Source organism: Manis pentadactyla, chromosome 14 (genome assembly GCF_030020395.1).
Source record: "Manis pentadactyla isolate mManPen7 chromosome 14, mManPen7.hap1, whole genome shotgun sequence".
In the NCBI taxonomy this organism is placed as follows: domain Eukaryota; kingdom Metazoa; phylum Chordata; class Mammalia; order Pholidota; family Manidae; genus Manis; species Manis pentadactyla.
In genome coordinates, this window is record NC_080032.1 from 43,294,286 (window position 1) to 43,318,510 (window position 24,225).

The 24,225-nt window shown below is 39.2% G+C and overlaps 1 protein-coding gene across 1 annotated transcript in view; it reads right to left on the reverse strand.

Moving 5' to 3' along the window:
- The window catches only part of RARB (retinoic acid receptor beta), a 708,617-nt gene that overhangs the window by 655,381 nt on the left and 29,011 nt on the right, over positions 1–24,225 (reverse strand). The window contains exon 2 of the mRNA XM_036886166.2: positions 20,700–20,777. The gene's annotated coding sequence lies outside the window, so the exon portion shown is untranslated. The remainder of the gene's footprint in view (positions 1–20,699; positions 20,778–24,225) is intronic.

Sequence of the window (24,225 nt, forward strand, 5' to 3'; positions counted from 1 at the left end):
ATATCACAATATTAGCAAGAGAAAATTAGTCTGACAGTTATTGTTTTCCAGTTAAATAAGATCCAGGACTATCAGCTGTAAAGCAAAGCGACCTTGCTAAAAATGAAGTTGAACCACAGGCCTGAGGCAGTCTGTCTATACATTCCTGCTGCAGTAACTCTGTACAGATCGTGCTACATATTCCAGAACAAGGACACGGGCCCCTCTCCTTCCCTGATACTGCCCCTCCTCCCCTGCCACCACGCCTGCCCTCATGTGCGTTTAAGACACAAAATGCACACCATGAATTGTATATTTATGATGGAAATAGAAGGGCTAAGATAACATTTCCTTAGCACTTACTATATGACAGAGATATCATAATTCCCCCAACAGTGTAGAGTTAGGTTCTATCATCTTCATTTTATAGATTAAAAAAAAATTTTTTTGAGCGCTAGTATCTGATTGCCAGCACTTATACCCAACATTGGTTGATGATGGGGCCCCTGTGAATGGTTGTTAAAATAAAAAAAAGGCTGTGATTGCCTGGGTTCAAATTCTAGCTCCATCACCAGCACCCAGGTTCCTTCACTTGTCTGACCTCAGTCACCATAGGGTTGTGGTGAGCACTTAACAAATCAACACTTATACTCCCCACATATTTGCTATTCTTGTATCCATGTTATTATGCTTTACACTGAATTTCATATCCTATGTAGAACAGTCCATCTTTGAGGTTGCAGGGTGTTGTGTGAAACAGGTCCTATCTGGCTATTATGGCATTTCTACGCAAAGGTGGGTTTCTTATCCCTAAAAATGGTGACCCGTAGTAGTTTAATCACTGAGAACCATGTAATCCTAACAGCATCCAGCACGTGCCTGTACGCCATAGGCACTCAAACAGTGGTGATGGACCAGGTAGTGACATGGCATATAGGAGCAAGGATGCAGACAGACGCCACTGGAGGTAAGCTGCTTCCAGCCCCCTGCAAGCCCTCTCCCCCAGCTGCTGGCTTCTCCCACATGGCCAAGCGTGCTACACCCCAGCCAACCCAAACCACCACCGGCAAAACCGAAACCTGGCCAAGCTGCTGCAAGTCAGCCATTTCCCACAAGAGGCCATCAGCAAGGGCATGCCACAAGCTAAAGACTGAAAGGTAAAATACGTGCACCTTTGGAAGTCACAATGTACAAACGACCGTACTGAGCATCATTTCCAGAAGTAGCAGCTATGAAAATTGTTAGATTATTCCAGAAGCTGGCTTCTACATCCTATTCTTCCATGACAATAAGTGAAAACATCCTGTTGTTCAGTAGCTGCTATGTCTCTTAGTTGAGTACTTACCAGCCATTTAATAAATGTACATAAGCATAACTATGATAGTCTCTCAAAAAATAGTGCTAAACTGCAAAGAAGGTGCAATTACTAATCTAACACTAAGGATCAAGGGAACTTAATGAGAGCTTTAGCATGACATTCACGAAGTACTGCTCATAGTGAAGACATTATGGAGATGTGCCATAGTAAATTGGCATCAGCCAAAATTTACCTTCTAGTAATTACAGACATAAGCCTTTCATTAAGATAATAGCTTGTGAAAAATATATATATTTTCCATTGTGTTAGAAGTACCCTTTGTCTCGCCTTCCCCTGAAAAATTTTCTCCATTTTTTTCTCATGCACACTAGTTCACTGAAGAAATCTGACTTCAAGTTCTTTTGCAACCCCATTATGCACAGACTCTTCTCTAATTAAGGGCCCTTTCTTAAGAAACCTGAACTTTCTGGTATTCAGAATGCACCAATTTTCATGCATCCATGGCATTAATTCAAAAAAGCAGGAATTAGAGAAGTAGAAGTCTATGGTTCTTATGTGAAGAATACTTTTGAAACTATTAATACTATATTTTATGAATCCCAAATATAAATCCATATCTATGAAATCAGCCAGTGTGTATGCAAACCTCCCAAAGGGAGAGAGAACATTTAAAAAACAATTAGAAACTTTTTTTGAGCACATGGACACTGAAGCATAATAAAGGAAAGCAATCTAATACTAATTTAATGAACAGAATGTCTCCTGTTACATTACTGCCTTTTACAGACATCTTCAGCTTTTCTGTATGGTCAGGAGAGACCCTGAGAGCAGCAAGTTTCCTCTACAGGTACTTTCACCTCGGAGGCTGGGCACCTTGAGGCTCCTCTTGGGCAAGGATCAGATGAGCCCATGGGTGCACCGCACTCTGGGGGACTCCAAGGAGATGAGCGACTCAGTCCCTCCAGCCAGGGGTGTGCAGCCTAGTTAGAGACCAGATGTACCCCAGCTGCCAATGGAGGACAATCAAGTGGTGTATTTCAATGCCAAATTGTGCCTTGCAAGCAAGAACTACCAGCAGAAGCTGAGAGAGGGTTCCCAGCCTCAGCCAAGCTGGGAGGGTTTCCCAGAGAACACAGGGCTTGAGCTGACCTGAAAAATTGAGTTATTACATAGACAGATGTCAGGAATACCTTAGCAGAGGGGTTCAGATCCATATCAACAAATGAAGCTGAAATGAAAATCCCCTGAATCGCTCTATAAAAGTATACTATAATATAAAAAATAATCAGTGGTATATAATGCATACAAATACAGAGAACAGTTTTATAGCACTACCTAATATGTATCTGTGTAGCTCAAATTCCTTAGATTAAATGCACATATGATACAACTTCTAAAGAAGGTCACATGGGCTATTTGAAATATCATTTTGGCTTCTCCAAAGTGCAGTAGAGCATTCTAGGGATCACAGTCCCTGCTTTAAAAAGAATTTTTCTGCCTGTCCCAGGGTTTCCAAACTACGCCTTAATTTTGTATCCTACCCAGTGCTAGTTTAGCAGTCCTAAAACTCAGTCCTGCTACCCAAAATTAGGATCCTGAGGTTTCTGCCCAGCTCATTCTTGTCCAAAACTGAAGGTCATTCTGATGTCAGTGACTTAGGGCTGCACTATGGCCATGCTGGACTGCACTTGTTTCAGAAAAAAAAGTCTATGAATGTGTCTGAAAACAACTTGACTTAGAATGTATGCCTCTCTGTGGGACCTCTTCATGTGAAGTTTAGAACCACAATCTCTCTGTGGTTGTGAAAAAAAATGTCAGATCCCAGGTTTTCTGTACGCTATGCTGTTTTTTATTTGTCACTCACCTTACATCTTGAATTCAGCTCATTTTTCCTTGTGAGTAATCACTTCATTTCCAACTATTTTTGCAGTGACCATTCAGATCTCATCTGCCTTTCAAAATGAGGTTCCTACAAAGAATAACTAGCTTGCTATTGAGATCAAAGGCAACATTAGACCCCACTCAATGATATTAACCATTTGATGACAGTGAAAACATTATTTGAATAACTTCAAAGAGGTTTCATTAATAAATTTAGAAATACACGGAAGACACCATAGACTGAGAGACAGAATGCAATTAGTAAGAAATGTAAGGAAACAGCACTAAAAAAACAGAAAAACCGAGCCCACATCTACCATGAACATGTCACTGCTATTTGCCTTTAGTGATCATCCTTGGAAAAAACGTGCACTACGTAACTTTGAGGAGTTTGGAGATGTTCTTTTGAACGTTGCGCCCTCAGTATTTCCACTTCTGTCCCATGTATGGCTTTTTAAAAAAAATTCACTCAAACTAGTGCTTCATAAAGTACACAGTGAGCAGAGCCCCTACTGGCTTTCATATTTCAGTGTAGCAGATAAATGTGATGCTGCCCTTCTAAACTCCTTTGCTGGAGAATTGACAGTTTCACATTTTCCCTTCTGCCAAACCCCATATGGGTAGTCACAGGACTCTGGCATTACCATTTAATAGAGTTTGTGGGCATAAAGCACTTTTATGGACACCTGCTAGAGAGCTTTATTTTCTTTAAAAGTTTTATTAGAGCTCTTACATTTTTCTGCAGTGGTTTATGTGACTTGCTATAAATGATTATTGTATTGCATTAAGCACAAGATCATCTCTGTCAGGCAACTAAAAAGCTATGGTACCAGATGCTTGTCACCTGTGTGGACGAAGGGAGAAACAAATCTAACATTACACAGAACTGGCTGGTTTTGCTAGTGAGGACAATGAAAATTAAATAACCACCGGGGGCCTAAAATGAGAAATTTGGTTTGCTACATAGATACAAAGGAAATGTAAAAATACCAGCAACTTACACAAAAATCATTGATTTTTTTCCCCCTTTGATTATGATTTCAGTGATCAGAGTATATTAGGTCCTTGTTTGCTCGCAATGTGTTTTATTAATGCTCAGTACCTGACACCCAATTTGGAAATCAATGCTTATTTCATCATTTTTCTCTGAGGGGTTCTATTATTTACAATTGATTTAACAGGAATGAAAGGCTTACCATTAACAAGCCCCAGCTGCTGACACTTCGCCGATGAATTATTGAACTTCAAAAAGTGAATTAACTTAACCATCGCCAAGACTGATGGTTTGATGATTTTTTGCACCAAGTCTAATGTATTTATAATTAGAATGTCAAAACAGTAGTGTTCCTGCTTTGCCCTCTTTCTTGATTCCTTCACTTTATAGTATTTAAAAGTTTGTCTGCTTCAGAGATTTCCATTCTTTGAATTTAAAAGTGACCCTTTAGTGGCCAAAAAAACATACAGTATGACTGTTTGGAAGGGTGGCTTCAAATAAGTCCAAGCAAATGTGCATCTCTCACCCCTGAGTATCAAAGGACTGCTGCATGTAAAAAGATGTAATTATTAGAAGCCAGTATAATGATAAAATACAACTTACTTTTGGAAAAGTATCAATTAAAATGACTTAGGTTGCAATTTTTAAATATCCAGACTCCATTGACTAGCTTCAATAAGAAGTTTTATAAAATCTAAGTTTGGGGGGAAAAAAAAGTCTGGATTTAGTTTCCAGGGTTGGTTCATTTAGGGGTCCTGCTCTGTCATAAGGGCTGATGCTCTTCCTCTTCCCCTCTGCATCTTCAATCAGCTCCCCACAGTGTGACATGCAGGCCCAGGAATCACAGCCAACCTCAATACCGTCCACCAGATGAGAAATCAGTCTATCCCAGGAGCTCTAAGGATAAGTAAGGCTTTTCCAGACACTCCACCACCATCAACCCCATGAAGCCTCTCTCTTAGGGCTGACTGGTCAGAATTCTGTCACCTGTGAATTGGCCAACCAACTGTGGTCAGGAGAATGGAATTTCCAGGTTTGTTTTTGAACAGAATGAGCACTCCGCCAGAGAAAACATAGAGAATGAGGTTCAATATTTTCAACCAGCTTGTTCTTATAGGTAGGAGATAGTGAGGTTTTTTTCCTGGAAAACCTTATCAAAGAAGCACAAAAATTCTGACAGGAGGGGCACCCAATGAATGGTACATGCAGATCACTCTATAGCAGGGGCTCTCAACCAGGCTCATGGCATTTAATGGGTAAAAGCCAAGAATGCTGCTTAATATCCTACTGTACTGCCCTGTTAACAAACAAACAATCAAGCCCCAAATGGCAATGGGGTTGCCACTGGATTCCTGCCTTGCAATTCTCACCATTGATGTGCCTCAGCTTCCCTTTCAGAGCCTCCAGCCAGCTTTTCTCTCATAAATCATAAATAGTCAACCAAGGCTTTTACCAGATATCTGAAGAGGGAATTTAAAATGGAAGATAAAGCAGAGAGAGAGGGAACAAAAAAAGCATCATGAAGGAAAGGCACCAGCAGGACCAAGAAAAATTCAAAGACCAACCAGCTGTGTGCTGTTTATGAGGGACACACATAAGCACAGAAGGGTTAAAAAAATGATGGGAAAAGACATACCAGGAAACTCCCCACAAAAAGAAAGAGGGTCTAGCTATAATACTAATATGGACAAAAAAGGACTTCAGGATAAAGTTTGACTAGAGGACAGTTATTATACAATGATAAAAGGGCAAAGTAAAAATGCTCACTATGTATACAGCTAACAACATAGCCTCAAAACACTCATTGTGTGTCTTTACTGCTCTCATTTGGGAATCTTGCACATACACTACTTTTATTCCCTCCTTATGTCAGGAGGGGACTACCTGGGTGGTGAAACGGGCCATTTTTTAACTCATTCTGAATGAATGAATATGCTGTGAGAATACCTAGTAGATGATATATTTTGAAAATTAAAAAGGAAAATCTGATAGTATCTTTAAAAGATGATTAGAAAGTCCACATGCATAGAAGCCTGTAGACAGAGTTCACATTTCACTAACAGACCCTCAATTATCACTACCTACCAGTCATTCTCTCTGCTGAGAAGAGATCTTCAGTCTCCTTTCTGAGAAGTGTAAGTCAGCCTGCAACTGTTCTCAGGGAGAAATGCTAGAACAGTCCTGGGGATCTCTGTCTCTCTCCTGCATGTACATTTTCACTGAAACACCTGCCTTTAGGATGGTAATTCAACCCTAGCTGTACTTGGTACCTTTGGCTATGGTCTTGTATCTTGTTGGAGCAACATCTTCACAAGTTAACCTTTAGGATTTCGCAGAGATGAACTCATAATTTTGCTTTTTTTTACAGCCTTTCTACAAATTCTATTTTCAGCTCTTTGTAGTCCACTTCTTAAAGAGACTTTTGATTCCTAAGTCTTTCTAGACTAGAAAGAATATATCAATTGTATATTAAAAAAGTAAAAGTTACTGCTATTGAAAACAAATCTCTAAATCAGAAAATTTATTGTGACCCTGATTTTAGATGTGGATGGGAATGTATCAAAACTTTTCAGAATGTAATGTATTTATCCTTTTTTTGAGAACTATATTTAAATGGCTGAAAGAGGTGCTAAGAATCACTGTGGAGGTAAGGAATGTTTCCATTTAAATGGAAATAAATAGTTCTCAAAAATGATATAGATGTTACCTTTATGTATTACATCTAACCATTAAATATTCTTCCAACTCAGGGCACTGCTAATAAAAGAGGAAATATACATGGTAGAACAATGCATTTGCATTTAGTAGAGACATATATCATCCTTCCAATTTGTACTATTAGCTCTGAGTCCTAAATATTCTTATTAATATTCTAAGATAGCCCCAGGGTTAATAAAATAGTAAGTAGCAAGAGAAATATCATTTTATGATAAATTTATGTAAATTTTGCTTCTGAATATGCTTATGCCAGAGAATGAGATTATACATTGTAATTCTTACATCAATTCATAGTAATAAATACTTGATAAATAAAATGCTGTCTAAATTCCATTTTTCTAATTGGCATCACATTATAACATGGCAAGTTTTTGTTTCCCAAAGCTAAAAATGTCCAGCAATGAATAGGGATCCTTATCATGGATCCTTAAAGACACACATTTAAAAAATTGCAGAATTAAGACTTTGGTTTATACTACATGAGTTCAAGAATATGTGTAGTTCATAATATCTAGAGTTCTAGTTTATTATGGATTTAAAATATTCAATGTTAAATGCTTGCTACATAATATGTTCACATACTCAAACATTTCAGATTGATGAACATTGAATATACTTCATGAATCTGAACTACCTGTCTGCTCTTCTCCTCACATCATTATTATAACTCATTTTTATTGGATTATAACCTATAATCATAATTAAACAAATGAAGGGACAGCTCTTCCTCACAAGAAAAAAAATGAATTGCTAAACAGAATAAAGTGAATCAGAAAATCACCATTAAGCAAACACTCTAGCAATGGATTGTTTCAGGCAAGACATTTCAAGGGATCATTTCAATTGGTGTTTGAAAGTGTGAGGAGAAACAGGGCATTTGTGTAGCCCCAACTATCTCCTCCAAGATGTTTATTAATCACAAAGGGAAAAATGTAACTTTATATTGGAGAAATCCAGCAGACAACACCTAGCCAAGTGACCCAAGTTAACATCAATCATAAGATATGTTGACGTCATCAACCTCAAAATGATGTACGGAAAAGAGCTCACACTTCTGTGGTGTTCTAGTCAGAATGTACAACCTCAGTCCAATCTCAAATAATCAGATTCAAAGCGGGATGGGGGTGGCATTCTACAACACTAACTCTTCAAAAGTGTCCAAGTCTTGAAGGAAGAGGATGATTAAAGAACTTTTCAGATAGGAGACTAAGAGTACATTCCAACTACATCATAACATTGGGATCCTGGGTGGTATTCTGGAACAGGAAAAGGACAGTGGGAAAACTGGTGAATTCTGAAATTGAAGGTCTGAAATTTAGTTAATTGTGATATATATATTAATGTTGGTTTTGATAATCGTGCTACAGTTATATAAGATATTAATCAGGGCAAGCTGTGTAAAGATGATAGGAACTATGAAATATCTTTGCAACCTTCATAGAAGCTGACAATTATTTCACAATAAAAACATTTAGAAGTTGTAACAAACACAAACTAATACCACTAATGTAAGAGCTTGCATTTGAATGTAGTGCAAGGTAGTGGCCTAAGCCACTGCAAGGGTTCTGGCTTTTATCCACGTTAAATGGGGAACTATTCCAGGACTTCGAGAAAACAAATGTCAGGCTCTACCTGACTCTCTAAAAGGAATACTAAGGCTGTGTTGAAAAGTTCGCAGAGGGGCAAGAATACAAAGCAAAAACCTTTTGGAAGGCAAGAGATGACAGTGGATCAGACCAGGGTAAGCAGTGGATGGATGTAGTAAAAAGCAGTGAGATTCTATATCTACTTTGAAGGAAGAGCAAACAGGGTTTCTTGACTCATAAGAAGTGAAGTATGAGAGAAAGAAAGGAATATAGAGTAACTCCAAGGTTTTGGTCCGATTGTTTCAATGAATAAAGTCACCTACAGCAGAAATCCAGAGCCATGCATGGGGCGGGTATGGCGGGTGTGTGAGGGGACCGAGATCAGGAGTTCAGTTTTATTTAGACTTGTTAGACTTGAGATATTCACTAGGCATCCAGGTAGAAGTGCTAAGTCACAGCTGGAGGTCCAAGTCTGGTGTTTGGGAGAGGGGACATAAATTTGGAGATGTAGACATAATAATCTAGGGAGGACCAAGAAAATAAATGTTGGTAAGAGGAAAGAAGTCTGAGAACAGAGTCCTGAGGCACTCAAATAGAGACCTCAGAGAACGGGAAAGGGACCTGGAAAGGGGCAATCACGGAGACAGGGCAAGGCGGCGAGGGAAGCCCTAAAAGGCAAATGAAGAGTCTATCAAAAAAGAGCACCGCACCAATAAGCTTAGTCACAGGCTGATGAGTAAAATAAGAGGAGGGGTGAAAACTGACCATTCAACTCAAGATCAAAAGGCTTAAAAAAGAAAACTATATTATTGTCCGAATAGATATGCTAAAGAGACAAAATAAAAATCAGCTACCAGCATAGAAATTCTTAGAAAAATAATGTAAGTGAATTTCCTTAACCTTCTAAGGGGTTCCTATATGAAAACTTCAAACTCCCTGACTAAAAATGTTTTCTTAAACATTGGGAAGAAGGCAGGGTTGGCCGTCATCATAAGTTCTATTAAAAATTGTACTCGAGGCCTTAATCAGTGTGGTCAGGTGTACTCATCGACTCTGCCAAACTCCCCCAACATATACACACAAGGCAGCATTTGAAAAAGGAGAACAAGAATCACAGATAATCTGATCCCAAAGAAGCTACAAATTATTGAAATTAATATGAGTTTCTAAAGTTTCCCAGATATAAAAATTGTAATTATATGCTATAAACAAGAAATCATAGAAAATGTGATTTTTAAGAAGCTGTCACTTACAATGTCTATAAAAATAATGTATATTCAATAAGCCAAGCAGAATTTATGTCACTTCCATGTAGAAGAATATGAAATTTTGAAATACACTGAGAAGTCAAATAAATATGAGTGATATCAAATTCATGAATTGATAGACTCAATGTTGTACAGGTATTGTGCCTGCCTCTATATAGGCAAAACTATTCCAATCAAAATCTCTAGAGTTTTTCAGGGAACATGACAAGCTGATTCTAAAAATTATTAGGAAATGCAAAGAAATAAAGAAACCAAAATACTCCTGAAGAAGTACAAGGCAGGAAGCCTAACCAATCAGCAATCAAGACAGTGTAAAGAAAGAGTACTTAAACAAAGCAGTATGTATAGAGAGCAAACTTATAAACGATAAGACAGAACTAAGAGCCCAGAAAGACACACACATGGAATTTTTATGCATGAGAGAAACTATATTTATCATTGAGTTAAGGATGGATGAAAAAATAGTGGCAGAGCAACTGGTTTCCATATTAGTGAGAAAAAAGAGCCCTAACTCATACCAGTTAACAGAATCCAATTCCAAATCAATGATATGAAAGGCAAAACTATGATATTTATAATATAGTTAATAGATCTTTCTATGATGACAGTTGGTAACTATGCTTACCATGGCAGACAATTCAGAATGTATATAACTGTTGAGTCATTATGTATAAAAAAAAACTTTTATTTCTTTGAAATAGATCATAAAATTTAAAATACATTAAGATTAATAAGTTGTCTTCATCGGAAGACACCATACACACAGTAAGATATTCTTCAAACTCGAAGTATGTATTTGCAAAATGTAAGGAATTAGTCTCCAGGATATATAAAGAATTTCTATAAATCAATTGAAAAATATAACTGGTATTTCATAAAAGAAAGCACGTAAGTTCACTGAACATGAAAAGATGCAAAACCTCATTAGTAAATTAGGTAAATGCCAATTAAAACCTCAATAAGATATTTTTCCTCAATAAGATAAAAACTATGTGTGGAAAAATAAAGGAGTCTAGCAATACAAAATGTTGGTAAATATACAAAACAACTGGAACACTCATACACAGTCCAACATACACACAACTGACAAAGTCATAGAAAAGGGAATAATTTACAGAAAATTTAGGAAAGTGCTATGGCCCTGTTAGGAAAAGACAGTAAAAAGGTACACAGGATGGTTCAAAGATAATGAAAACACTGGTTCTTTAACAGGGTGAAACTTGGGGATTTATCTATTTTACTATTTGATTATTTTATTATTGAGTCTATTATTTGTTGATACTTTTATTATTTTACTATTATTGATTTTTATTTCATTATTTTGTCATTGATTCTACATGTAATTCTAAAATACTTAGACTTAGTATTTTGTCTTATTTTCAATTATTACCTGATACATAAACTCTTCCATATATAAAGTTTTATGACTATAAATTTTACTAAAAAAAGTAAACAATGGAAACTGAATCTAAAAAGTAGAAGGAAAGTCAAAATAAAACTCTGCATTGTTTCAAAGCAGTTAAAGAACAAATGACTCCTCTCAATCAAGAACACAAAGATAGGATGCAAGATTTTAAAGAAACATAAAGCAACAGACAGGAAAATTCAGCTAACCTAGCTCAGAAAAGAATGGAAGTGAAGAAAAGACCCAAAGGGGGTCACAGTGACTAACCAGACTAGCATGATAAAGACACCAACTCGAAAAACAGCCTGGGGGAACAGAGCAAAATTATGTTAAGATGTTAAAATGGAGAAATAGATTACTGATGTCTAATTCAGACCAAGGTATACGAGAAGTGCAAACGTCTAGCCTTAAAATGGGGAACAGAAAACAGTATTCAAAGAAAAAAAGTTTTTTTCTGAAATAAAGGAAAGTCTGAACCAATAAACAAAAATTGTTTTTACCATGTCCTAGTGGGTAGGAGAACAAAATAGAATAAGTAATCAACACAAAGGCAAATCTTGGCAAAGTCACCAGGTTCCAAAGACAAAATGTATATATACATATCATATGCATGTATGTATATATTGGTGGCAATAAAAATAGAAAGACCAATAAGAATATTCTGAGTTGGAAAAGTTTACAATAGCAATGGTGCCAATATTCCCTGAACTTGTAATTCAAATTCAAATCAAATCTTCAAATGAGAAAAAAAAAACATACAGGAATGAATAGCCACAAAAATTCTGAGAACTACCAAAAAAGTAATGAGAAGGACTTTCTCAATTATTAAAGATGATAAAGTTACAGTAATTAATGAAACAGATGCAGCCATGGAACCAAATAGAGAAACCAGAAATAGACACAAACGACCAAATATCCCACAGCAAGAAATGGTTTGCCAAATGCAATTTTTAAAAATTATAAAACTTCATGCTGGCCAAAAAGCAGTAAAATGAGTACTTTTCATATACTACTGAGAACAGTGTAAACTCATCTACCTTATCTGAAAAATGTTTCATCAATATGAAGCTCCTTTTTTTGACTTAGGGATTTAGTGATTCCATTTCTAGGAAGCCATCCTAAAAGAACAATCAGGATAAATGTATATAATACTTGTTATTTATAAAACATAAAAAGGAGAAATATTTTAAGTCTACCAAAAGGAATGATTAAAATATGCTATAGTACATCCACATGATGGACTATTGTCTAGGTATTTTAAAGAGCACAATTTCAAATATTTAATGACAGGAAACATGTTATTGCTTAGAGAACTGCTGAAAAATTAGGATTCTAATTTAAAGAAGGCAATACGTTCATATGTATGTGCACATTTTAGAAAGCTGGAATGTTTTGCTGAATCAGTCATCTCCTTTATACTTTTTCTGTTTTCCAAATTTTTTACATTAGGCAGGCTATAATATTTAAAAGAAAATACATGTGTTGAACGAAATTTTCTAAGGACCATGAAACACAATTTTAGTTGGTTTATTTCCTATTTGCACAGGAGCTATATATTCTAAACACATACTCTGAGCTTCCCATAAGGTCTTTTTCCAGTATATCAAAATTTTGCACATGAATGACAAAGTTGATCAGATTTATACATCAACTTGAGTACTATGAAAAAAAATCTCACATATGCAAATAACTGCAACTGGCGATTTTAATCGTACACTCAATGTGACACATTTAAAACACCATCTACATAAGTGAGTAAGAGACCAGGCCTTATTAAGAATTCAGAGTTTCTTGGACAAAAGGGAAATATGAGAAGTGTTGATTTCTTGCTTTGCAGAAATAGAACTGGAAAGTAGCCATAAATGGAGTTAACATATGAAGTATTCTGACACTTCATCTGATTCAATTTTCAAAAGACTTACCAGCTTTACAAATGGATTAAACCGTAAGTTTGGCATCATTTTTTATAGATGTGTTTCTGAAGTGTCCTTTACTCTTGTTGTGAATTAAATGAATTATTTTGATCTCAAAAACTTAGATTTTCCAAATCTAGACAATATTATTAGGATGTATGTTAAAATAGGCTAACACCCACATGTAACACATGCATTTTATACTGTTTTATTGAATTGGCATTGAAATGATTGAATTTTGCAGCCTAACGTGGCCCAGCAAAACTATTGTAATTTGATAGTTCTTACAACACAGATATCAAGCCCCAGATACATAGGATTGTAGTTTCCTCGGTAGGGATGAACTGTCTTAAACACTGATCACTTCAATCTGCACTTGTAATCTCAGAGTACTTTTATCTCAATGGGGAATCGTTATTTGGCACCTGACTTAGAAATCTGCCCAGTGGTTGACTTGATTTCAATGGCAGGCAATGGAAACTTCCCAAGCCTCTACCTGTTCCCTTTTGTTATTTTTATAGATTTTTCTTAGGAGAATTTCCAAAGTTGATTTTTCAACTTAATGGACCACTAAAGACCTGGCAGGACCTGAACACTAAGAGGGTAGAGGAGTGAGAAGGTGCCTCTGAAATGACCTGAGGTCTAGTTCTGAGTTGCCTGGACATTGAGCTTGCCCAACTTTTGCCAGAAAGAGGACTGCACCCAAAGCTGGCTTCCAGTGGGACCAGCGGCCTAACCTCACCACGTTTCCTTCTCCCCCAAGAGGGATAAGCAGCTTCCTAGGGGTTTTAAGGCTTCCAGGTGCTAGGAAGCTGGCTTTCCAAGACAACTCTATGACTAGCTGCTACTCCAAAATCCAGTCAGCCTGCTGCCAAGCTTGTCTGACTGTTGCTCCACTGAAGGTTGATCTCTCAAGTTTTCCCTGGAAAAGGAAGAGTAACAGGAAAAGGATATTCTGCATTTGAAACATAAACCCACACTGTGAGGCCAGCAGGGAGCTGTGACCCAGTAGCATATCTTGGTGGGGGAGGGGAAGTCTGGAGACCCCCAACTCCCCTTCTTCTGCTGACCTGGGCTTTGTAACTTTTCCCCTTCCCAAAAAACCCTATATCTTAACTATGCTGTGTGACACTGTCTAATTCTTCGTGAACCATGGTGCATGAGAGGGGGCAGTTCATAAGGGCCCTGCCAGGCAGTACTGCAGGTCAATAGTTTGCTTTGCCATATGCATGCCAGTTTGATGGTTAATGAGGTGTCTGTGCCAAAGCAGCATCTTAGAGGATGAATAGGAGTTGAGAGCAGAGTGGATTTGAGGGGTGGACTTCAGGATTGTAAGAGTCATTTGGAGGAAAATTTGTACAAACGCCTAAAGGAAAGAAACAGTTCACTGAGCACCTGAGATTACAAGCATTTAGCATCAGTGAATGTGAAGTACGCGGAGGTAGTAAGATGAAATGAGAAGTGTGCTGGGACCCTGTGTGAAGGGCCTTGGACATCAGCCGAGGGGTTAGACTTCAGTGTTCCTCAGAGCGCGGTCTGTGGCGGGCCATCTGAAATGCCAGGATCTCTGTAGGACCCAGGGACAATTTCTCTGTGATTTTGTGGGTGACAAATTATACTGTCTAGAAACAGTTTAGTGAGGGGGGGAAAGGGGTCAACTTAATATTTGTATAGCACACTCAGGTGCAATAGCACATGATGGTGTAAAAATGAAGGTTTCACAGGAGTTTGTGAAAGAAATGTATTAAGATATAATCCCCTCAGGCTGCACAGTTTGGTCAAACTCACAAGAACCTCACTGTACCAAACAGACACCAGTTCATGTTGCAAAATAATTTAATATTCAGTAAACCATTCAGGGTTCTGGGTCATGTCAGTTTAATGTTAACTTAGGTTTCACTGGCATTGTGTCTGGTATTCATTTTGGATCGGTTTTATAGTTGAGCAGGAACTATTAGCACAGGAGAGTATATCCAGGTTACAATTGTACATAATAAGGTAATACTGTAACAAATAAAATTGGCTGGGGTAGGGGTGGAGAAAGGGCTATGAAGAGACTCAGTATAACATGGGCTCTGGAGCCAGACTGCTTGGGTTTAAATTCACAGAATCTCAGTTTACATGCTTGGAAAATGGGGATAATAAAAGTTACTACCACACTCAGTAATGGTGAGGATTCAGTGAGTTAATGCTGTAAAGTGCGTGGCACAAAATAAAAGTAGCACATACTATTGTGTTTATGTTCTTCCTTTTCCTGGGATCCATAATTTGTTCAGGTTGCTGAAACAGAACTGTAGGTACAGGGAAGACCCTGACAGCTTGTCATGGTATAAATAGACGTACTTCCGAAAACTCTTTTCAATTACTAGAGTTGATGGAGAGGAGAGATTTAAACATATTTTGGAGGTAAAAGTGAATGACCATGTAGTTGAGAACAGTGTTCTTAGAGTTTGCTCAAAGGGTGTTTCCTAGACCAGCATTAAATGGGAATTTGTTAGTAGTGCAGATTCTCAGGTCTCTGAATCAAAAGTTCTGGAGGCAGTGCCCACCAATGTGTTTTATTAAGCCCTTCAAATGATCTTGCCACTTTGGGAAAGAAGTTGGCAAATTCCTCCTGTAAAGGGTCAGAGCAAATATGTTAGCTTTTGCAGGCCACTTGTTCCCCTTAGAAACATGTTGATAATTGGGCAGGCATGGATGGCTATGTTCCCAAAACTCATCATTTACAAAGCTACACAAAGGCTGGATTGGGCCACCTGGCCGCAGTTTGTGGTCCCCTGCTCTAGGATGATGATGCCAGCAGCTGACAATCCCAATCAAGGAGGAACATGTTGAAGGGCAAACTAAGTCTGGCTTTGAGATGGTGAGTTTGAGGTAGAAATGGCCAATGTTTAGTTGAGTATCTGGTTCTAGAGCTTGGAGGAAACAGCAAGGCTGCAGGTATAAACTTAAAAGACAAAGTAAGATGCTTATTAAAAAGATGGTACAGGCAATGCTGACCGTGATGCACACAGAGCATGGGCCAGGACGACAGCGGGGCTGGCATCCGGGGGCCACCCGCACCGCACAGCAGAGAGCAGCAGGGATGGTGCGCCTGCCCGCAGAGGACAAGAGCGTGTGGATGTCATCAGTTCCAGTCGGGGCAGTGTGATGAGCACTGAGCAGTGGCTGTCATGCGGGCAATCAGGACACCACTGCCAGTGTGTTAGGTACTCAGCTAAGTGTGGGCATGAAGTATGTTTAAAGAGCAATAAAAGGAGAGGAGGGGAGCAGAGTGGATGAAAACAAAACTCTCCTATCTTCCTAAAGGACAAAAAGAAATATTTATGGGCAGAGGCATGTTGAGGAGAACAGAACAAAACAGGGTAACCTGAAGGACTGAAGTCCCTGAGGAACTGGGAAAGGGTGACCCTAGAGCCTATGGCATGGGACTAGCTGCAGATGTGAGGAAGCACCCCCCTCCGCTATAGCAACAGAAAGAATGGAGACAAGGAGTTCAGGATGGGGAAGAAGTTCAGCTTCCTTATTTTGATAACTTCATCAACAAAGTACGAGGTAAGGCTATCAAAGAAGATTCAAGAGCGATTAGGGTGGGGACATGAGACAAGCACAAGAGATAAGAGGGCAGCATTTCTTTAAAAGTTAAGTCAGACTGTTCACCAATTCAGAATGCATTTCCCCCCAGTTAGCAGGACTTGGTGCACTCTCTCATTACCCTGGATTTACGAGCTGGGAGCAGACACGAGCTTGTATTCCCTATTCTCTATTTTGGCATTCACTTCTCGATACTCTCCTTCACCTAAACCAAGTTATGCTGACATGATCTTTGACTTCCCACGGAGAAGTGTTCATTTTAACTGGCAGGCAAATGATATTACACTCCGAAGGCCCATCATGCTAAATGACCATTAAACCATTACACTTAAGAACTGCCTCTCCAGCTAGAGATTCCAAGTGCTGCTGCTCTCTGTATCACTGTTTAACTATCAGCATTTTATAGACAGGGAAACGTCATCGTAAGTTCACATGAGCTCCTCCTGTTACAAACAAGACAGCTGTGTTTGGTTAGCTCTGTTGGCTCATCCATGGAGTTAAATGACCAAAATCTTAGGGGGAATCCTTGTAAAGCTGTTGGTCTGGCTCTGTTTACAAGCCATTTATCTGCTGCCCCAGTTAGACTAGAGGGCTCACCAACCGAGGCTCCGATTCAGAGAGGGAATGGCTGCCATCGCCCCATCAGCCAGCCTCCCCTCCTTACTCCTCAGCACCCTGTGTCCATGCCTGTCCCCAGCTTCTTCCTCCTGTTGCTATTATTCTGTTCCCATCCAATCCCTCCCTGCACCTCCAAGTATGCCCAATTCCACAACGACCTCCATGAGTCTCTGGAGAGCTGAATCTAGAATTGCGTTCTGTAATTTAGTTCACTCTGCTATTCCATTTGAGACTCTAAGCTGCCCAAGGGCAGGTAACACAGGTCTAACACGGTATACCATGAAAAGATCTTTTTTCTATTTTGAGTGCAGTACGTCGCAGCTGGGTCATCGTGGCCAGTGCATCCAACCTCCTGGGACATTCATTTGCTCATTTGAAAGACGAAAAGCCATACAACTACAATTCTCTGCCTTATACTTTTTAATCACCTCTGTCTTCAGTAGCACACAATAAACACTTGATGACAATGGGGTCAGGGCCTATGAATATAAACAAATCTAGAGCCAGAGTAAAACAAAAGGCAACCCCACACACACACCCAGGGCTTACAGGAAAGGAGGGTCCCCATGCTAGTTCTTTTCCCTCTTTATTTCTCTTATTTTCAGCCATACCATTTTAAGCTGTGAAGAGCAGTGAACGTCACACATAGGGAAGGGCGCTAAATGTGATGTCCACTTATATTTTTACAAGTGTTCACGTGGCAACCACTTTTTTAGGCCCCAGCTTCAAAAAGGCAATCACAATGAGAAGTCCGTACCTGGTCCATGGGACAAGTGATTGAGTTGTACTGAAGGAACCATAAATCCCTTTTTCTTTGTTGACCGCTGCATCAGAGAGGTTCTCTAACTGCGACCTAGCAAGTCCTGCCAGGGCCCCACAGGATATCCATGAAATCAAAACTACTTCCATAAAAATGCCAAGACATCACATGCCTTTCCCACTCTCCTGCTCACATGTGTGAAGGCAGCAGTTTTCCAGGGCCTACAGTGATGCGCTATCACAACAGCTTGAATGCAGAAGCAGATACGCAAATTCAGCTCTTTTCTCTTAAGCCAGATACTGAAGAATCAAAAATTTGGAAAAACGCTATGCTTCTCACAAATCTCTTTGCTTTAGCAAAGTTATTTTTCATAAAAAAATGTTATATGAACACATAATAGGCTTATTATTTTAAATAAAGCAATAAGCAAACTTCTCAGTTCTATTTTCTAATAGAGTAAATCAATAGCTGTAACCCACATACAAAAGGTCCTCAGTGACTTTTAAGGGTATAAAAGAGCCCTTAGAGCAAAACATTTGGGGATTGCTTCTCTGCAAGGGTCTGAGATAAATCTTGGCCAAATGTAACAAACAAATAAGTTGAAGTCTTGCTAAGACATAAGTGCTCTCACTACAGAAGAGTCTCCATCTTCCACTGATACCAGAACGCTGAGCATTCTCTCTGAAGGAGGGCAGTAAGGGCCACGCAATCTTATCACTTCTGCTTTCAAATCCAAGAGTGCCAAATGCTCTTGTCCGTGAGGGAGGGAGCACTGTTCCTGCTTCACTGGGGCAGTTCAGGGCAGCTGCCCCCTCCACAGCCCTTATAGCAACACGTGTCTTAGTTTGCGAAGTGTATTCAGGAAACCCTTTGAGCTCACGTGGCTCAAGTTGCTTATTTTAATAAACTCAGCTTCAGAGAGGTGACATGACTTATCTAAAGGTCACACAACATATTATTAGCTAACACAAGGAAGCTATGCTTTTAATTTTTAAGTATAGTCTTATTTTTAACATATTTAGGGAGTATGTTTATAGAAAGCTTGCAAAAAGTTTAAGGGAACATTATTTAAGGACTGCTTGCAGTTCTTTTTTAAATAATTTTTTTTTCTAATTATCATGCTCCAACTTGTGTATTTATTCATTCAGGTGTGTGCAGGGAATAAGGGTGGGGTGGATAGGGAGGTGCATGGGTCTGTTAGTTTCTTACACTTGGGTTTGCCTACCCTGAGGCATATATATGTTCACACAGTCCTTGCTAAGGGTTCGAAATGAAACCCTATAATCACAGGGAAGCAATAAAAACAGAATATAAAGAAACCTGCCACATGATCTGTTGAAAAGCAGCTGCCAAGCTTACAACTCCCATAAGCTCCACTAACTAAAGGGCTAAACAAAGGTAAGAGGCTGAAAGCAGGGGAAAGGCACTGGCTGGGAAGGTAGAATGACCCAGGTGCAAAAGGGTTATTCCTCGAGCACATGGAATCAACCCCCGAGATGTCCCACATGTCTTCAAAACTTGACAGCCCTTTCTGAAGCTGAAGACAGGTTTTCTGACCCTGTGAGGCAATCCCTGACTTGGGCTCAGTTCTCTTTGGAAAACCATTGCTATAACATGGGCATATAGGTTCTCTGCACATTAATGAATACAAACCAAGCAGAGATTCCCAGGAGAACTTGCCTTGTTTTTTCCACCTAAAGTAGGGGGCCAGCAACTCCAACCTGCAGGCCAAATTCAACACTCCATTTTATTCCCAGCTGGGAATAAAAACCAAAAAAGAGCTCAATATTACATGACCCATGAAAATGTAGATATCAGATTTCACTATCCATAAATAAAGTTTTATTGGAACACCCCATCCTTATTCATTACACACTGTCTGGGACTGCTTTATCTCTCCAATTACAGAGTTGAGAGTAACAGAAACTGTATGTCCCACAAAGCCTAAAATATTTACTATCTAGTCTTTTACAAAAACAGTTTGCCCACATCTGATCTCAACTTCCAAGCCTCCCACCCCCAGCACAAAGCATAGGAAGCTCATGTTTCAGGTTTTAAAATCTCTGTGTATTTCACCCTGGAAAGACTGAATGATGTAGCAAAGCAAACTGATTAGCAGTTAAGTTCAGGATTTTGTAGGGCATGTGAAGCAAGAAAGATTAGAATTTTAAGTCCCATTTAGAATTGCCAGAGCACAGCAGTTGGAGACCAAAATCCTCTAAAGAGAATTGCTGTAGAACATTGTTTAACTTCCAAGTGCTCACAACAAGGACACCTGAAGCCATTGTAAGGCTTCACTGTTCATTACAACAGTACAAGATCTGTAAGAACACCTCCATTCATACTTTGTGACAGCTCTCACACAAAGTCCTGCCCCCCCACTCACTGTCTTCACTCTATCAGCAGCACCTCACTTCCCCCCTGTAAACAGATGCACTTTAACCCCCAAAACCACCTTGTTTCAGGAAATAGATAGAAAACAGGACAGCAAACATTAATTCTTTTCCCTGGCCTTTTCCTGACAAGAAACTACTGCCATGGAGCAAACTGATTCATTGGAATAAATATTCCAAAACCCAGATAGAGCTCATCACAAAGGGAATTGCTTAACATAGCTTCTAATAAAAGCATCAAAACATTTAAAAGGGATGAAATATGAACATACCTCTTGTCTGTTGATCCTGAGAACAATTCTCTAGATGAGAAGATGGACCGCCGTCTCTTTACAGTGATATTCAGGATTCTGCAATAACAAATATCTTTATTTAGTCACCAGTACAGAAAAAGAACTTAAGGTAGATTTACTTAGAGTCTTTGCCTGCTTCTGCACAAGACCTCCTTTCTGTGATGTGACATGTTTACCCTTGTCACAACGAGGTGGGCCACAAAGCTCCTTTGCTAACTGTAAGCCAGCCTGAAACATCTCTGCTGAAACTGTGACTGTCAGGAGAGAGGAAGCCAAGTGATGGGGTGCAGGCCTCTTTGTGCTGAGCTTTGTTACCTGGGCTCAGGTGTGACCTGAGGTACTTTAGTATGCACAACTCCCACAGGTGAGAAATGTTATAAATGGTGCATCTACCACTAGCATTGACCTTTGACCCAATAGCAAATTGAAAACAGTTTGGATAGTTCTGCTGTAGTCCAGACTCATGAAGAGTTAAAAGAAGAAAAAGGCGACATCTTGTGATCTTCTTAGCTTCTTCATTTTGTAAGTAAAATGAGTCCTAGGATCTACTGAGAAATACCTCTTTAATTACTGCCTCAGCCATCCCAGGTGCCTTGCCAATGGGTTTCAGGCCCCGGAAAGTTCATTATGGATTCAGTAAGACTGAGGAATGACAATGGAACGTTCTTGGGGTGAAAGAGTTTATTATCCGGCTTGTTTTCCCGGTGGTAGGTTGAGCACTAGAATTACATCTGCATCCAACAGTCTGCAGGCCCATAATCCTCCTTGTCTCTGCGTCTACCCAGAGCACTGGGCGGAGCTCTTTATATAGCAACTCAGTCAATAATAGCTTATTGCCTGTGGGTGTGGAAGCAGTAGCCTAGCAGCAGGCCAGTTACATCATCAAGTAGTTTAGGTTCAGGTGAGGATCCTGGCCATAGGAACTTCAATTTTCCCCACAGAGAGAAACTAAATAACTTGTCTTAGATTGAGGTTTAATGATCACAGCTGGATATTCCTGAAGCCCAATACCATTAGTCCAAAGAGAAGCCACTAGGGTTACCAGATTTAACAAATAAAAATACAGGATGCCCAGTTAAATTCAAATTCCAGATAAACAACAAACATATTTTTAGCATAATTATGCCCCAAATATAAGTATATTCCAAATAGTGCATGGGTAATATGTATGCTAAGAATATATTTGTTGATTATCTGAAATTTGAATTTAACTGGGTGTCCTGTACTTTTTCTGATGATCCTAAAAGCAGCTTTAGTTCAAAAGGCTTCTTGGCAGACAAGTAATGAGGAAAAAGTTAGGTGATTGTGTTGTGTCTAATCCTGGAAGTAAAAGTTCTCAAAAGCTTTGGAATAGACCACAATAACTTTAATCCTCATTCACCAACCTGTGAAATGTGAGGTGTGATATGTGGGCCTACAATGAGAAGTTATTAAAAGTAATATAGTCCAGTGGATAGAAGAGAAATGGCAACATCCTTAATTTTTTAACTTCCTATTTTTTAACTTCCGTAAAGTGCTTGTCTGTATTTCTCCCTAATTAGTGTGATTAATTTATACTTCTAACATATAAGATAATTAAGTAAACAAAAGCTGTGTGGGAGCGTCCAGTTCCACTCTTGGCCATCATCATGAACTCTCAGGCATAGCTCAGCAACTAAATAGTGAGAAAGCATTTTCTCTTCAGCTTTGGTGCATTTTCTGCACCAGATAAATCAATTAAAAACCCATCTTGATGCCCTGCCACCCCATCATTTCAATGTTGAAAAAAGGGAGGGATTCAAGCCAACTAATCCAATTGTTTTCCCTAGATAGAGATTCCCTAAGTGTTGCCTCAGACTATGTCTGACCTCTTAAACTCACAGGGGGGAAATTAAGGCAGAAAAACCTAGCAGTCTGAATCATTGCAGCTTCATGATTTGGTAAGATTTAATCTCTGAGTTTCCCCAAGGCACATAAGGTTGAGCAAAATGACCAGAGAGTAACATGTTGAAGAATGGTTTATTTTTAAGGACTAAAAATGGTCCCAAACATTGAGCGGTTAGAAAGGAAGAAGCTACAGAAGTTCAAGGTTATCATATTAAGTTACCAAGGCATAATGACATTGACAGGTAACTCGTCAGGGAGAGGTGAGTCAAGTGCAAAGCAAAATGAAACAAAAAACAAAAAAACAATAACAACAACAAAACTCCTTACGTAAGTGGGTACAAGCAGCTGATCTTTTGCCTTGGATGACTTCAAAGACATCATGGATGGTGAACCTATTACTGTATCTACCTCAGGATTGCTTTTGTCACACAGTGGATCAGGAACAGTTTCTATTTCTTAACATTGCTGACTGGCTTGAGCAATCCAAAAGGGAATTCATTCCCCTGAGTGGTCTCCTGAATGTTCAACCCAGGGAGCCTCCCCATGACATTAACAGCCCTCAGTGGGTGCTATGGTAGATCAAAAGCCTGGAAGGCTGTGGAAACTCATATGCTAATTTTCACACCTGGAAAAGTCCACTTCCAGGGTGTCTCATCTGAGGGTTTCAGCCCCGGGCAAATTCACTCTGGATTTGGTGAGACAGAAAAATGACAATGGAATGTCCGGGGTGGGGAGGGCAGCAGTAAAAGGGTTCTTATAAAGCTTTATTCTCATGGTGGCAGGTCAAGTGCTAGAATCACATCTGCATCCAGCAGTCTGCAAGTCCATCTCTGCCTCTGCTCCAGGCTCTGGCTCCACGCAGTGGGTGGAGCTCTTTATATAGCAACACAGGCAATAATGGCTTATTGCCAACACATGTGTAAGCATGCACCTGCTCACTAGGCTAAGTATTACATCATTGCATGAGCATGGTGGGTGAGTAGATTAGAATCATGTAAGGATCCTGGCCATGGACTTTTCATTTTCCCTACACAGGGTATTTCAAATAATTAAATGGGGGCCAGGATACAAATATATGAGAAGAATGAAGAGTCTCAAAAAATTGTACATTGTCAAGCATCCCTTGACAGGGGCTTGATACAAATGCAGAGTATCAGTCTCCACCACAGAGATTCTGATATGATAGGTTTAATTTTTCTGAGTTTTGTTTTTTACAATGCATATAAAAATTATTGGTCATGTACTATGGGCAATGGAATGTGCTAAGCACTGGCCGTTCAGGTATATAAATGTATACTGTCCCCTCTCAAAAGTTACCATCTTTTGAGCATTTTATTTTTCAGAGCAGACCTATAGGGGTCAGACATTAATCCTGCTTTACAAAAGAAAAGCTGTAGTCCAAACAGACCACGGAGTATGCTCAAAGACACATAGCTAGTACATGCAGAAGTCAAGTCCACAAAAAGGCAAGTTCATTCATTCATTCATGTTATTATTTCTCTTACCTCTTTTCTAACTGCTTTCCTCCTAGACCCCTCCACTCTGTCACTCTGGGCTATGTACATCCTCTGAGTCAACTGGACCTGCTCCAGGACCTTTGCTCTCTCCCTTCTCTTTGCCAAACCAATCTTCCCATTAT